At 37.6% G+C, this 17,383-nt stretch overlaps 1 pseudogene; it reads right to left on the reverse strand.

The window, feature by feature from the left end:
- Nucleotides 1-14,631: 14,631 nt before the first annotated feature.
- On the reverse strand, nucleotides 14,632-14,745 carry LOC148048076 (U4 spliceosomal RNA; annotated as a pseudogene).
- Nucleotides 14,746-17,383: the final 2,638 nt, after the last annotated feature.

Below are 17,383 nucleotides of genomic sequence, written 5' to 3' on the forward strand. Positions count from 1 at the left end.
TGTGTTTTTCAGTATAAGTTGACACGCATAAATCCTCTAGTAACAGCTTAAATGTAATTTCTCACCCTAGAAGCACAAAACTGAGTTGTGCCCCTAAATTTATGCATTGAAAGCATACTATTGTGTTACTGAGAATGTAAGTAATGGGCAGCATAGTGATAACTCACTTAAACAGAAAATAGGAAACTAGTTCAAAGTGACCTTCATTTTGATGTAGCTATGAAACTCCCCGTGTTGTGTATTAGAACCTGGTTTTTTAAAAAAAACTATTGTGTTACTGGGTAACTTCTGGTACCACCTGCTGTGAAATTGTCCTTTTCATAGTCATAAGCCATAACAAAAAGCATAGTATAAATATACCCGCAAAGTACCTTGAAAGCTAGGTATTCTAATAAAACTATAATATCCCTTTCTAACCACTTAGCAATGTATCTCTCTATTGGCATTAAAAAGAATGTCATAATGTAAATGCTCAGTGAATCATCCCCTTAAAGCTTTACAAATATTAATGCTACTACTATATAAACTGTTGGTTTAACTGTGGTGTATTTTTTAATCTTTACATATAAAAATGCACAGCATCTGAAACTTTTCAAAAAACAAACAAACCATAATCGCCCACATACAGTGGAGATGCTTCAACATTTTTAATGAAATCATGTGAAAAGGAATATTAAATTCCTCTCAATGTACATTAACTTGTATTATAGTTTTTACAAGATTGTGAACTTGTGTAATAGTATATTAGGAGATATTGTTGGATTTCTAACTGTTTATACATTTAAATTCATACATGTAATGTTTGTTTTATTGATTACACTTTGAATTTCTAAGATGCATGTTGACTTTTTGCAATAAAGAGATAACATGGAATGGTTTAAAATTAAAAAAAAAAAGTTTGAATTGAAATTTGGAAAAGTAACCATTCCAGAGAAAAATATACTCAGAAAAGAGCTGTATTGCTTGCTTTCTTTAAAGATGTGTACATCTGTGAATGCGCGCATATGGTGTGTGTACGTGTGTATATGTATATGAATATGTGTTTATAAGGTTTATCATTACCAACCTTAAAACGCATATATTTTGCTGCTCCAAAGCTTGGAGTAACCCATAATAAAACAATCCAAGATTCATCCAAGAGACAAAATAGTTTCGTGACCATGGCCAAAATCAATATTGCGTTTTTCATCCTGTTAAATTTATTGAATTTAGTGTATCGAAAAATAAGTAATGATATTGTCTTCTTAAATAAGATACAAAATGTTCAATATTAACAATAGTGACCAGCTGAAGAATACATAAACCTTAAAACAATATAGCAGGGAAAAGCTGAGATTGCATTTTTAGTTTAGTATTAGGAAAGGGGCTGACTCAAAACATTTCCCTTTAAAAAGCCGCTTTCTCATAAGTGTCAGTACATTATGTCTCCAAAAGTTCCTAAATTATGAATTTGGCATGTTGGAGTTCCTTGAGATACAATTGTAGATTGAGATACTTTAAAGACTTGTGTAAATCCTAAATTTACATGCAAAGAAATGGAATTATCCACTTACAAAAGAAGTTCTGACCCACTGCCCCAAATGCGTTTTATCTGACAAGTTCATTCTTTTATCATATAAAATAAGCATTTTATCACTCAGGTAAATCTTACCTGCCCTATAATGTGTAATTGTCATCTAGGAAGTGAAGAAATTCCACGCTGAGAATCTCTTACTCCACTGAATCGATGCAAGATAATACATTCTTTGAAGAATGAATTTCTCACACAGGCTGTATATGGTTGTGTTAGTCCATGGAAAGAATTCAAAATGTCTTCATTAATATCTCTTACCCACATGATTGAAGTCTGAACAAAAACCATCTGAATAGTTATTCACTGAGAGAAATGTCTCAGTAAAGGACAATATTTGTAGCTCGGTGACATGAGGGGTCCTTGGTGCTCTCTGAGCTTAGTTATTTTCTCGTAGATGTTTCTAGTTGGTCACACTACATGGAGGAAATGATATGGTGGGGAATCATATCTCTGGAGCAGAGGAGAAGTAAAAGCATAAGAAATGGATGCCAATTAATTTTTATTGGAAGGCCTTGATTAATGGGAACTTACTGAATATCTGGCTGCATTTCATAATATACAGAAGCACCCCTGCAACACAGAAATAAGAACACTTTCTTTAAAAGGCTTCCTTTCCAGGGTGTAGGGGAACAACTCACTTTCTAAAGCTGTACAAGTAGTCCTCAACTTATAACTATTTATTTAGTGACCAAAGTTCCAATGGCACTGAAAAAAAATGTGACATGAATTTTTCACACCGACTGTTGTAGCATCCCTATGGTCACATGATCAAAATTGAGACTCTTGGCAACTGATTCATATTTATGACAGCTGCAGTGTCCCAGGGTCATGTAATCACCTTTTGTGACCATCTGAAAAGCAAAGTCAAGGGGGGAAGCCAGATTCACTTAATAACCACTTAACAATTGCAGTGATTCACCTAACAACTATGGCAAGAAAGGTCATAAAATGGGGCAAAACCCACTTAACTGTCACTTAGTAACACAAATTGTGGTCATAAATTGAGGATTACTTGTGTATTTGGAATTTTCAATTACAAGGGCCATTTTTAATAATTAGGATACTAAATCAATTCCGCAATGGTGATAGTGAACACACTAGGAAAAATAATGCTGTTGCCTTTAAAACTGAGGCACCCAAGTGGCGTAAAGAATGAGAGAACCCAGTCCCTAAATTTAAGAAATACTGTATACTTCTGCACAATAGGTTTTTCATGCACACAAGTACTTCAGACAAAGCAAAAAAAAAGAATATTAAGGTGAGGTCAAGTCTTTATATAGGGTACAGAAACCAATGATACATTCAATATATGTGATGGATCAGAAAGCAATGAATCAAATAAAAGACATTGGATTAGATATGAGGAAAAAAACATCCTTAATATATGTTGTATCTCCTCCTTTCTCGTCTCAGCTTGTTTCTTTAAAACTTGGCAACCACTCACAGATTTTGGAATACAGCCCTCCTTTGAAGAGGCCCGTTTTTTTCCACATCAGTGGAAATTGTTTTGACTAAATGAAAAATATGGCTTTCTAAACTTCAAAAGGAAACATGGATGCCATGCTAAAATGTTAATGTTACTTTTATTAAAATGGTAATAGAGCCTAAAATTCCAGGTAAAAATGCTTTTGAACCTTGTATATAGGATTCTGCCATGAAGTGAACCAAAGCAGATGACTGAGTCCTAGAAAGGGACAAGAAATAGCTCATTTGTTATTACTATGGAGGAACAAGAAAGAGCAATTGAATTTTCTGCCTTTGGTATCCAGCAGAACCTGGTTTGTAATAGCTGCTGAGAATCCTTCAGAGGAGAGGGGTATATAAACCAGAGTTGTTTCTTCTTCTCTGTGGAGAAAAAGTGAACATATCCCTCAGTTTCAGGCCAGCACAACATGACCCATGTATTTGACCTGGCTTCTGTTAAGGAAGCAGCAACAACACTGGAGATAATCTGATACACAAAGGTCAAAGTGAGCAGATACTGAACCAGAGAAGAGCATGCTTCAGCAATATCTCTTCCACTAAATGTAGCCCTTTCAACTGATCAAGAATGGACAAACGTTTAGGAGAAATGGCACATCCCCTTGTCATTTAAACTGAGCTTGCTTGTGCTAAACCAAACCTTTTTCACCAATTAAAGGCTTACTGTGTAAACTTAGTAATAGTCTTTATTTTTGTTTTATTGCTCTTAATCTTCTTTGTGAAGATTAGATAGCTAAAATATTAATAATGAACCTTTTGGTGGCCTCTATCCTCTACCAGTATTGGATTGGATTGGATTTATTCGATTTGTATGCCGCCCTATTCCCAAAGGGACTCAGGGCGGCTGAACAAAAGCCAAGGGGAGGGGAGAACAATACAGAAAAGCAAGACAAAAACAAAACAGGACAATACAAACAATTTAAAAAACACAACAAGCACAGCCAATTTGAGTAGGGGTGGAAGTGCCTGCTGGGACAGCCAGGTCTTAACGGCTATACGGAAGGCCTGAAGGATGGCGAGGGTCCGAATCTCCACGGGGAGATCGTTCCATCACAATATATGTGATGTGTACATTCCTTAGTTTCTCAATAGAAAAAAATATATAATGAATCTGCTTCAGTTCAGCCTGTTTTTCTGAGCTGAATTGCAGGACTTCAATTCTTAGTATGTTCAATGAGAAAATCCCAAGTATTTGGGATGTCTTTGTAAAAACATATGAGGTGACGGCATTCATCTCCCTAAATATTTGGTAACTGTAAATATATACCCTAATTTCGTACTCTGATCTTGCAGCCATTCCACACATGTCATTTTCATATAATTTGAGACTTTACTAGTATATTAATTGAAGCTTGCAATTACTGTAAGGAGGCTTTTGATTTTTCTTGGACATTTCAGGGTAAAATTTCTAAAAAAAACTTGCTTTGCAATTACCAGATCTCTCCTGGGGAGGGCACAATTCTCCATTCTATGCCAAAGGTCCTTTTCACAATGTGCCAAAAGTCCTTTTCACTTCTTTGATTCTGATATTAAAATCAGTTGTGCATGGTGGGCAGGGAACTTTCACTTTCAATATTTGAAAAAGAATAAAGCCCTCTAATAGCCCATGTGATTTGTGTAATAAGTATGTAGAATGTATTGGTTTTTCATCCACATTCTCAGATAAAGTGTTCTCCATTCTTAATCAATTTTTTCTTGCCTCTCATTATGAAACCTAGACCTCACATCATCAGTCACATGAATTAATTATTTTCTTTTACAGACATTTTAATATCCTTACATTACAGAGAATCTCCTTCACTCATTCCCCAATCTGGCAGCAGTCACTTATCTGCCTGCTAGCCTGCAATTTGCAACCTCCTGCGGGCTTCCCCATTGACTTTAGTTATGGAGGAGCCAGAAGGAAGTTTCCTCACCAAATGACTATGGGATTCAATTAACAACAGCAAACAAGACTGTAGGAGGTCTGAATAAAAGTGAATGGGATTTATTTAAAAAAAATGGAGGTTTGATTATGGCCAAAGGCTAAAATTTATGTCAGAAAGTAATTAATGCCCTTTAGGTTGTTATAGGTGGGTTTGAAAGCAAGAATTTATAAGTGGTAATAGTTGCAGAATTATATTCCAGAGAATGGTGAAAATGGAACATGAGAGAGAAATTTGGAGGGGGAAATGTGCAATATTTTGAGCAAATATGATTTTGGGAAAATTTATTGTAATACATGAAAAGAATGGATGGCTGGGAACAAGTTGAGGGAATAAAAATACATGATTCAGCCTTTTGGGGAACCCAGAATGAATGAGAATAGTAACTATTGGGTGAGTATTTGCTTATAAAAAGATCTGTTTCAAAAATGTGGTGTAAGAAGTCTATTTGTATAAAGGAATGAGATACAGTGGTACCTCAGTACTCAACGCTAATTGGTTCCAGGAGGTGCGATGAATACCAAAAACAATGATTACCAAACAAATTTTCCCCATAAGGAATAATGTAGAGAGTCACAAGGCAGCCAACACTGACAAGTTCTAATTTGTGCATTGAGTATCAAGGAAATGATGAGTACCGGGACAAAATGTCTGTGTCAAAATGCGTTGAGCACAAAATTTGATGAGTTTCAAAGCAGTTGAGTACCAAGGTAACACTATTTAAATATAAATAAAAAGGAATTAACATAAATAAAGCAGTGGTGTTATGCAATGTAATCTAGTTAAGATATTTTTTTTTAAGGAAATGCAAAGAGAGATTGGTGGAAATTGAAAAATGGCCTGGGAAGTGGGTGAAGAGGACTAAGTAAGGAGTCTCCAACAGAATAAAGGGAATTTTTTAAAAAATGTGATTAAATGAATGAGGATATAACTCAGTAAGTGAATCCTGGAAGGAGGACTGTAGAAATTTTTATCAGAATAATATTGACTCTTCAATTATGTTGAAGAATAGCATGAAAATGAGTGTTGTGTTAATGTCAAAAAGTGCTAAAAGCCACAAATACTGTGAGAATGTTATAAATGTCAAGGCTGCAACTGTATATACTTAGGTGAATGTTAATATATGGATCAGGTTTGCTTGCAAAATGGGTTTCATTTCACAAGCAAAATGAATTTGGGTTTCATAGGTAGTGCATAGCTGAGATGTTTGCCCCTTAGCAGGTGGCTGAGAAATGTATAAAAGTGGGGGGGGAAAATTGTAATATGGGTCATATGTGGGAAGGGCTTTGTGGGGACAGGAGGGAGAGCTACATGTTGGACAGCCAGCATGTAAAAGATGTCCTAGCCCACAAAATGGGGGAAGGCATGGGAAACATATGGATCCTCGTTAGTTTTTTATAAAGTAAAAGGAGGGGAGGGGAAAAATAGTTTCTGTCTTAGAAGAGTCTATTAATGTAACCTTAAATAAAGATAGATATAATACTTGTGGCTGTCTTGTCTGAACCTAACTTTTATTGTCAATTTGTTGATTTAGAGAAAGTATACAATATAGTAAATAGAACTGAATTATGAAATGTTTTGCACAAGGAAGCAGTTGAAAGTCGGCTGCTCAATGTAGTAAAAACTGGATATAAAGAAAACCAAGCATGCAGGAGAATAAATGGGATTCTTAGTAAATGGTTCAACACTGAGTACAGAGCAAAACAAATGAAGATATCCCCTTGATCTTTAACATATGTATAGATAAATATATATACATTAAATGTTTGTGATTATGTGTTTTTGGTGAAGGGAATGTGTATTTAGTTTTATATGCAGATTAGGTCATGTTGTTGCTGAGAATTCAAATGAATTGCAGTGAATTTTAGGTAGATTATATGATGTTAAGTATGGATCTGAAAACTGATGTATCAAAGATGAGGGTAATTATGTTTTGCAGGGAAAATGGAGTATTTATGATGCACTGTACATAAATCACAAAAAAGCAAGAGCAAGTAGATAAATATACACACCTCAGTGGAAATTGAGGGGAAAATGTTTAGACATAAAAATGCTAACAGAACGATAAGACCTCTTATGATTTGTTCTAAGGAATGAAAGTTGGTCAAAAGAAACAACGGGGATAATATACATAACATACGTAATATGTTTTTGCTCACTTTGTTTATAGAAGGGGGACCTAGGTATATCAGGAGAAATATGAAAAGAAAATGCACACAGTAGGAATTGGATACTTAAAAATATGTATTGTAAAAGAAGAAGAGATGTCGTAAGAAAGAAATGAGTAAGAATGTGAATTTAACACCAAAGTGAATGACCAATATGAAAAAAAATACTTGGTTTGGTCCTATGGAGCGAATGTGTCTTAAATTACAAACATGTATATGAAAGATGAGTGATGGTATTGTAAGGAAAGGGAAAACTGGGAAATCTGTGGATGGATATAGTTGATGAGATGATTAAAAAAGAGGTTGGAAAATTGCAGATCAAAGACAATGTATTAAGAAGTATGCAAGTGATGTGATGTTTCACGACATTTTCCCCTTCGCAGAGCTGGGGTGGGCATGGCCTGCGTGTGATGTATCCGGCCTGCAGGCTGCCAGTTTGACACCTCTGCCCTATACCATTTCAGACAAGTGACTTTCAAGTCTCTTCTTAAAAACCTCCAGTGATGAAGCACCCACAACTTCTGAACTTCTAATTGTCCTCACTAGATTAATTGTTAATTGTTCTCACTAGATTGCAAACTAGATTTATAACATTTCCTTTCCCTATCTAATTCCTTTAATTCTTTTGAGTATTACATTTTTACTGTTACCCAACTTTCTCCATTTGACATGGTGCTGTTTACGCTGAAAGGGAATCGCGGGATGGATTTCATGGTATTGTTGAACAGTTAGAAAAACCACTGAAGAGCTATGCCTCAGCATGCTGGAGAGTTACTTCTAGCAGGACATTTCATCTCTGTCTGTCAGGCTTAACTTCATCCATCTTCATCTGCAAGTGGAATCTGAACTCCAGTCCCCTGAGAGGAAGCAGGAACGCAAAGCAAATCCCTTTTATTGGAAAGCAGACAGAATGGTTTTTATGTTAATCTGCAGATAAACATATTTAAAAGCAATATCTGTTCTGACCCTAGCAATGCTCACTCAAGAAATGTGATACTTTTCATAATATTTTGGCAGTTTTATTTTATTTCCAATATAAACTTTAATGCGCTTTTCCAGCCACCACGCAGATTATGATGATCTTTCATATTTTTTTTCTTTTTGTGAGGTTGCCTATACTTGTTTAAATTATTTCTTCAGCCATTCTTTTCTTTTAACCATAGTGGAAAATGAAAATGTGTTGTATTTATTGAAGCTATTGTGGATTTCAATTTGTGCGGTTGTAGCATTACTGAATGGATAGAAAAGGCTGATCTAGCAGATTGAGCTGGACCGCTTTGACACAGCATGCATAACACAGGACCATTTCCATACTCTCCGTATCGGTAGGCAACTGCTTCAGCAATGTCCTTGCATTTTATCTTCTTCTCTGAGCCTTCTGTTCATGACACCTGGGGCAGCTCTGCCTACATAGAGGTGTTAGTTATAGGTCAAGTAGCAAAAACATTTGGTATTTGTGCATTTAGTTGCATACCAATTAATAAGGGGTTATTGTGGTATACTAGATTCTCTGCCAAAGTGGGATTCTTATATGATCTTACATGATCTTTGAAATTTTTGCTGAAAAGCATATTGATACCAGGCATAAGAAACCAGGAGCTGGGCTAGAGTTCAAAAGTGCTATGAGTTTATCTCATGTTATACAGAGGACTCTGATCTACTGACAGTCAAGGCAAATTGGTGCTAAATAAGAGTCAAGGGAATTCCTATGGGAGCATAATGACTCCAAACTGATGACACTTTTGATCCCACCCTCAAACTCTGCCTGGTCACCTCCTATAATTGAATTGGGTTTCACTCATTCTACTTGAGTTCATCACTGCCAAATATTGGTCCCAAGAACGTGGTAAGAGGGTGCATATACTAATTTAATAAAGCCACTATTGGAAAAATCTGTAACAAGATTGGCGTCTACTTAAATCTGCAAATAGGTGTCTAAATAGAACCAATTTTAAGGTTGGCACTGATTCTTTTTCTTTTTTTAAATTGTATTAAAACCATGTAGCCATTCAGTAAGAAAATTACTGAATGGCTACAAAGTGAGGATTGTCTGAGGGGTACTAGGCTGAGAAGACTGCTCTTATTGTTGAAGAATTGCTTCAGTTCTGCAGTCACTAAAAGATTACTTTTTAACCATTTCTCCTAATAGTTAGTGGTACTGCCAATGAAAATATCATGACCTAGAGGACAGGGATGCTTTCAGTATGACTTTCCAGAAGTAAATTGACCACAAAGAAACACATATTCAGAAATAACAGAATCAGCTTCATACATCTTTCTAAATTTCAAGCCTACACTTTTATATAATAGCAGAGAATTATCTGGATGGATATGTAGTAAATGGTTTTTTTTAAAGGACTTTGAAGGAGAGTGAGGAATGGACTTATTACATTTAATTGAGGAATAATCTCATCTGGTCTATTTTGGGAAGATAGATTGACTTTGGAGATTGGACATTGTATGTATTTAATCAATCAGCAATTTATAAGAGATGGCATTAAAAAACAAATATGGATATTTGATCAGGAACCAATTAGGGTTAATTTCATATAATATTTTTATTGCTTTTCTATTGTTAACTATTCTGTTATTAATATAGTATGTAGATGATGGTAGCAATTTGTAAACAGATTTAGTAGTTTAAAATTCTTTTGACTTGTTTTGCAAGGGGTGGGAAACTAACATTGTTGTATATGATATTAATCAACATTCAACTAGGGATGATATAGGGGGTGCTCAACCTCTGGTCCATGGATATCATCACAGGGGGTTCACAAAGATTTGAAAAAATGTTATGATTTAAATCTTAAGTCTTGGCAGTCCATGGTCATGGTTTGTGGCCATGAAAGATATTTAAAGAAGGTGAAGAAAAGGTTGAGAATCACTGGTATAGGGTATATATGAGTTAGTCTTTTTTTTTAAAAATGTACTTTTTTCTGTTTGTTGTATTTGTCTTGTTTGTTGTATTTTTTCTTCTTTTGCCCTTTTAAAAAAATAATATTTAAGTGTTTTTATTTTAACTCTCTGTGAATAAACTAAATATTATACATTAAAAAGAAAAGATATTAACCTGGTCTATATGAATAACAAATTTCACCCAATTTCTCAGCAAAAAGTGCATGAAAAATCCATGGATGGATGGATGGATGGATGGATGGATGGATGGATGGATGGATGGATGGATAGATAGATAGATAGATAGATAGATAGATAGATAGATAGATAGATAGATATTTTTGTGCTGTTTAGATTTGCAAACAATCACAAATGTTTACTTGTTTTTTGTGAAACATTAGCAGAGGTAATTTTAAATTAATTTAAAAATTAATCATTAAAGTAATTTTAAATTAATTTAAATTAAAATAAATTTAAAAATTAAATATCTGAAGTCTACTGATTTTGTATGCAGTTTTTCCAAGCATCTTGCATGAAATTCCCTTGCAAGGAAATTGGACACCAGGTAGGTCTATTTAATTGTGGATTAAGTTCCTTTTGAAGGATTCCTTCCTAGAAAATAAATGTAAATTGCTGGATGTGCCAAAATTCCAGGTTCATATCAGGTTAAAGATCCAATGGAAAACAATCAAGCTCAAAGATAGAACATATGATAGAACATATATGAAAAACAGGTCTTCTCTGGAATTGGGCCTGTCTGCTTAATGACAGAGAGTAGGAAACCTGGCAGATTCAAAGGATTCCTTCTGTCTCCCTCACAAGTAAAGGCAATATCTTTTCCTAACCAGCCAAGACAGCAGGACAATTAGGAGAAACTCACAAGGTTCTATCACACAACAGCTGAGTAACATCAAACCACCCTAGTGAGGACAGATTCTCATAAGTGTCAAGTGAATATAGCTGATACCTGATGCCTGAGCATTGGAGATGAATTGCTCAGAGTGAGAAACCAAGGAAGTTGGGTGGGTCAAAAGAGAGGAGAAATTAAGGCATTCTTTGGAGGGCACAAAAGACATTTTTTAAAAATAAAGATAGAAGGTTTCCTATTATTTCCTTTGTATGTGAGCACCCTTGCACTTGTGCTTTAAAATTTAAACACTTAAGGCGGCGGTGGTGAGGCCCCTCCTGAAGAAACCGTCCTTGGATCCAGCAGTTCTTAACAACTATCGTCCAGTCTCCAACCTCCCCTTTCTGGGGAAGGTTGTTGAGAAGGTGGTGGCCTTACAGCTTCAGCGTACCTTGGAGGAAGCTAACTATCTTGACCCCTTCCAGTCTGGCTTCAGGCCCGGTTACAGCACTGAAACCGCTTTGGTCGCATTGACCTATGATCTCTGGAGAGCCAGAGATGGAGGCTACGCGTCCATCCTGGTTCTCCTCGACCTCTCAGCGGCTTTCGATACCATCGACCATGGTATCCTTCTGCGACGACTGCAGGAGGTGGGGGTGGGCGGCACTGTTTTACAGTGGTTCTCCTCCTACCTCTCAGACAGGTCGCAGTCGGTGTTGGTGGGGAGGGAGAGATCGTCCCCGAGGCCCCTAACCTGTGGGGTGCCGCAGGGCTCGGTTCTGTCCCCCCTGCTATTTAACATATACATGAAACCGCTGGGCGAGATCATTCGGAGGCACGGGATTAAGTACCATCAATATGCGGACGATACGCAGTTGTATCTGTCCGCCCCGTGCCAACTCAATGAAGCGGTGGACGTGATGAACCGGGGCCTTGAGGCTGTTAAAGACTGGATGAGAGCTAACAAACTGGTACTCAACCCGGAAAAGACCGAGTGGCTGTTGTGTTTTCCTCCCAAAAATTTGGCTAACGTTCCATCAATCAGGCTGGGGGGGCAAAATTTATTCCCCTCAGACAGGGTCCGCAACTTGGGAGTCCTCCTGGACCCACAGCTGAGTTTTGACCACCATTTGTCGGCTGTGACCAGGGGGGCATTTGCCCAGGTTCGCCTGGTGCGCCAGTTGCGGCCCTACCTGAACCGGGAGGCTCTCACAAGTCACTCGAGCCCTTGTGATCTCTAGGCTGGAATACTGCAATGTGCTCTACATGGGGCTGCCCTTGAAGAGCATCCGGCGACTTCAGCTAGTCCAGAACGCGGCCGCGCGAGTGATCATGGGCGCACCACGGTTCGCCCATATAACACCAATCCTCCGTGAGCTGCGCTGGCTACCTGTTGATCGTCGGGTGCACTTCAAGGTCTTACTTACTACCTATAAAGCGCTCCATGGTAGTGGATCTGACTATTTGAGAGACCGCCTCCTGCCAATTACCTCCCTGCGTCCCATCAGATCGCACAGAGTAGGCCTCCTCCGAATTCCATCCGCCAGTCAGTGCCGACTGGCGACTACGCGGAGGAGAGCCTTCTCAGTTGCAGCTCCGACATTATGGAACAACCTCCCCGTGGAGATCCGTACCCTCACCACAGTCCAGGCCTTCCGCACAGCCCTCAAGATCTGGCTATCCCGTCAGGCCTGGGGATAGGATTACTCTCACCCCGCCCGAATGTTGAGTGAATGTTGTGTTTTTATGGTTAATTTTCTTTTAATCACGATTCTTTTTTTTAAGTCTTGTCTTGCACTCCCTTCCCTTCATTGTTGTAAGCCGCCCTGAGTCCCCTCAGGGAAAAGGGCGGCATATAAATCCCCAATAAAATCCTAAAAAATTTTTTTTAAAAAATCCTTGCTTACTTGGTTCTTAATGGCTGCAACCTCCCTTTGCTTCTTCTGCAAGACTTCCAATGGCTTTTAATAGAAATGTTACTGAAACAATACTTATAGTGTTCTTCTTCATATGAATATTCAAACAATTGTTTTTATAGTCTCCACTGCTCCGAGAGGAATACAAGGTCAAGCGTGTGACCCGCTGAATGAGTCGAACCCCGAATTACTTGGGTCAAGTCCATGGCTGTCATGGAAGCCATGAACTCCTGAGCCCCGTCAGAGCGTTACCAAGTGTAGGCAGGTTGAAATCCCCCAGAACCATAAGCCTGGGGAACTCTACCGCCAACTTGGCTACTTACTCGAGGAGCAAGGGGAGGGCTGTTGCAACGCTGTTGGGAGGTAGGTACGTTAGCAACAAACCCACTTGACCTCCAAGGTCCAACTTCATCAGCAGGGACTCACACCCGACAAGCTCTATTTCTTTTACAAAATGTTACTTTTACTTTACTTTTATGTGAACAAGAGCTAAGGCAGGGGTGTCAAACTCAAGGCCTGGGGGCTGGACCCGGTCTTTGAGGTGTTTCGATCTGGCCTGCAGGGCCGCCCTGGAAACAGCAAAGGACCAGCCCACAGTGACTCTGCTAGCAAAAAGGAGGGGCGTGTGAGGCTTTCCTAAACTCTGTTTTCATTGACAGAGGGTTGCAGGAGGCCATTGAAAATGGAGCTTGCAAGGGCCATAGGTGGCCCTCTCCATTTTCTCTGGCAGAAGACTGCAGGAGGCTGTCGCAGCTGAAAATTGAGCTTGGGAACCCCCTTTCCGCTGGCAGAGTGCTCAGGCCATCACCGGCGCCCCCAACAAGAGTGATGTTGAGCAGACCATGCTCACCCTGGCCATGCGCACTCCATTCCCTGAGAGGCCAAACACAACCCTGATGTGGCCCTCAATGAAATCGAGTTTCATAACCTGATCTAGGGGAATAACTTTCTTAACTAAATAATGTAAAATTGCAGATTTCCTAATTAATAGTGTTAGCACATAGCACAACAGAGAGCTGAGAGCACAAATTCTAATCTTCTGCTTTCCTAGGCTGCATTCAAAATACCTGCCTCCCCTGAATACTGACTGCTTCCCAAAAAAGTCTTCGCATCATTTTTAGCCTTTTTTGCAAGCTGTTTCAAAGTTGAGAAATCAAATCCTGCAAATCACTGTGATTCTGGTTCTGAAGAATACCAGAGTTGGATTAGTGAAAAGAAGAAAGTTGTGTCACTGAGGAGCATATAATCTTTCAATAATATTTTAAAAATACGTTTTTTTAAAAAAATAGTATATGAAAAACATTGTTGGAAGAACAATGTTCCTAACATTGCCCACAATATTCTGACTGGAGCATCTGCATTAAAAGAGCTTAGCCCAAAATAATTCAGAGTTTTGTTTTTTGTCTTGCTCTTGATTACAAGTCAATCACACTGTGAGACAAAGTGAAGCAACTACACAGGTGTCAGTTGTTGGAGAGCAAAAAAAAAGAATAGCCTTTACCTGTTCATTCTGACCTCCCAGCTACTTGCTCTTTTTATAGGATGATACTTTTATCTTACGGATGATGATCCTCTCGCCTTGCCAGGATTAATGTTAAGGTAAAATTAAGCTGCCAACTTGTTTCTTAGCAATTATAACAAAGTGTTTTTCTACTGACTTTCTCCAGAATGGATCTAGGCTAGTGTAAGAAGTCTAAAATCATTTTGGAGAAAGTTGTAGCTTCTGAATGTAGATATCAGCCACAGATTGTCAGCTGCTGAAGCTAAAGTGTCCTGTGTTAAATTGGCCAGTTTAAAAACACCTATCAATAGAGAAATCTGGTAGGTCAGAGATGACCATTCATTCTTCTACCAGGTGCTGTTGTTGACAAGTTTCAATTAGCAATAATCGCGCCTCAGATAAACCTCATTGGCTACGATACTGCCACTGCAGTAAGAGCCGAGATGGCGCAGTAGTTAGGGTGCAATACTGCAGGCCACTTCAGCTGACTGTTATCTGCAGTTTAGCTGTTCTAATCTCACCGGCTCAAGGTTGACTCAGCCTTCCATCCTTCCGAGGTGAGTGAAATGAGGACCCAGACTGTGGGGGCGATATGCTGACTCTGTAAACCGCTTAGAGAGGGCTGAAAGCCCTATGAAGTGGCAAATAAGTCTAACTGCTATTGCTACTGCGCAAAGCTTTGTTGTTGACAAGAGATGTTCTACTTCTTACAGTTTTTTGTCTTTCAGTTTTATTTAAATTAGTTAGCTCTTCCTTCAACAGAACCTATAAATCTTTATAAAGCCTTAAGAAGGCAAGTTTTCACGTAAAATTTATATTATCAAATTACATTGCATTTACCAAAAGTTATAATTAACGTTGCTTTGTGGAAAGTTTATAAAACTTTCATGCACATGGTGATATTCAATGTATGATTAAAATGTGTTTATTATCTAGGAATTTCATACATTTTTCATATCCCATTTCCACTTTCCACTAGCTAGTAGCTAACCCTTGATGCTGAGTACTGAGTAGAAATATGACTACATGCAGTATGTATGTAAAAATGTGAGTACGCCACAAAGGGATGGGGAGAAAGGTGTGAGGTTAAATAGAGTTGGGAAGATTGTGCCATTCAAGTGGGGAGGGAGGGAGATAGATATCATTATTTTGTACAAGGTACAAATGGTTTTTTAAAATAAAATAAAACAATAGATGAAGAAGGGATTTTATAGCCAAGTTCCATTCTTTTTTTTTTTAAGAGAAAGCAGGCCTAAGATTTTCAGCCCAAGACTTTCAATAGGATTGTTTGTTCTGTTGTTATTGTTGAACTAAAATACTGTAAGCATGATAAGCCTCACTAAATCTTAGCACACTTTTCTGGTTCTGAATTGAAACAGAAAAAGATGGATTTTCTGTCTCCCTGCTTGCGTTTTGCTTTGCCATCATATTTCAATAATAAGATCCCTTCGTTGGTGTTGTTATCAAGGAGAACTGGAGTATGGTGATAACTGGAAGGCCTTTTAATTCCTATCTCCCTTTCCCCCTTTTGGATTTTTGAATTTGCCTGAAAAGCCAAAACCTGAAAGCCTACTAAAATAATAATTCAAAGTATAGATAAATAATTAATGGTTACTATTTATTTATTTTTTACAAAATGTGACCACCTTCAATTCATTGGTTTCAGTTAACTCCTATTATATGAATAGCAGTGCCTTATACTGGCATGAAAGACTTAGGGCATCCCTATTGGAAAACTAGAAGAGAGTGTCATTGTTTGTCCCTAACAAGAAAAAGAACAAAGATTTATAATTAATGTAGTGTAACCTATCTACAGCTCTGTCGATAAATTTAGTGATAGCCAGCTACAGAACTATATAAAACAGTATCCACATATTCTCAGTGATGCACTTGAAGGTTTAAGAGCCCTGGTAACACAATGGTTAGAATGCAGTATTACAGGCTAACTCTGCCCACTGTTAGGAGTTTAATTTTCACTGGCTCAAGGTTGACTCAGTCTTCCATTCTTCCCAGGTCAGGAAATTAGGACCTGGATTGTTGGGGGTGAGATGCTGACTCTGTAAACCACTTAGAAAGGGCTGAAAAGTATTATGAAGTTATATATAAGTCTAAGTGCTATTGCTGTTTTTATTAAGAAAAAAAGCAATTATGAGTATATAAGTAGAATTTTTGCTAATCAAATTGCTAGTAAATAGAGGACTGAGATTAAACACTTTCATATGACTTTAGAAATATACAATTGGTTTGACTGATAAAATAAAAATTAGCAGGTCGTTAATAATGTCATAGCAGTTAGCAGCATCTAACTAATCGTGGCTGATCTTTAAAACTAACCAAATAAAACCCGATTAGTATTTAGATAGGAGACCAACCAGGAAATCCCATGGTTATTAATAAGACTGAGAAGTAGAAAAATTATCCCAGAAAAAAACAATGTCCATCCATTTCCATAGGGTTGCCAAGGAAACTACTTATAGTAACTGATTCCAGGACACAATGGCTTCTCCTCAATACTTCTCTTTAAAAAGTGTTTTATTGCACTGCATTTAATGTATACTTATACTATTTAGGTAACTGATAATATTTGGAACAAATAGAACAACAAATACCTCGTAACCATGTATTCATTTGCTATGATATTATTCATTATAATTATACAATTAGGACATTTTTAAAATCAAAATTAAACCCTATATACAATGTACGAGGAAAGTATAAATGAAAGTCATATACTTTATATTATCAATATTAGAACATGGGCACTTGATGGGTTTCCAGAAGTTGCTACACTACTTCTTTTCATTATCCCTAACTATTAGCTACACTGACTGGATTTGATAAGGACTTGAGTACAAAATACCAGGGGGGACGCAAACAGATTGCTACTCAGTAAAAACAGACTAAGCATTTTAAATGGGCATCAGTCTGATTGTAAAGAAGGGCTAATAATAATGAAATGCTCTTTGTGTCATTTCAACACAAATTCTACTCACATTTTTGTATTTGTATCATGATTTACACATAGGTACTAATATCTCATCACAAATACACATGAATATGTCATTTGGTGAGAATT

This window comes from Thamnophis sirtalis, unplaced genomic scaffold, assembly GCF_051295495.1.
Source record: "Thamnophis sirtalis isolate CommonGarterSnake01/CBP01778 unplaced genomic scaffold, rThaSir2_p1.2 scaffold_3, whole genome shotgun sequence".
NCBI lineage: Eukaryota > Metazoa > Chordata > Lepidosauria > Squamata > Natricidae > Thamnophis > Thamnophis sirtalis.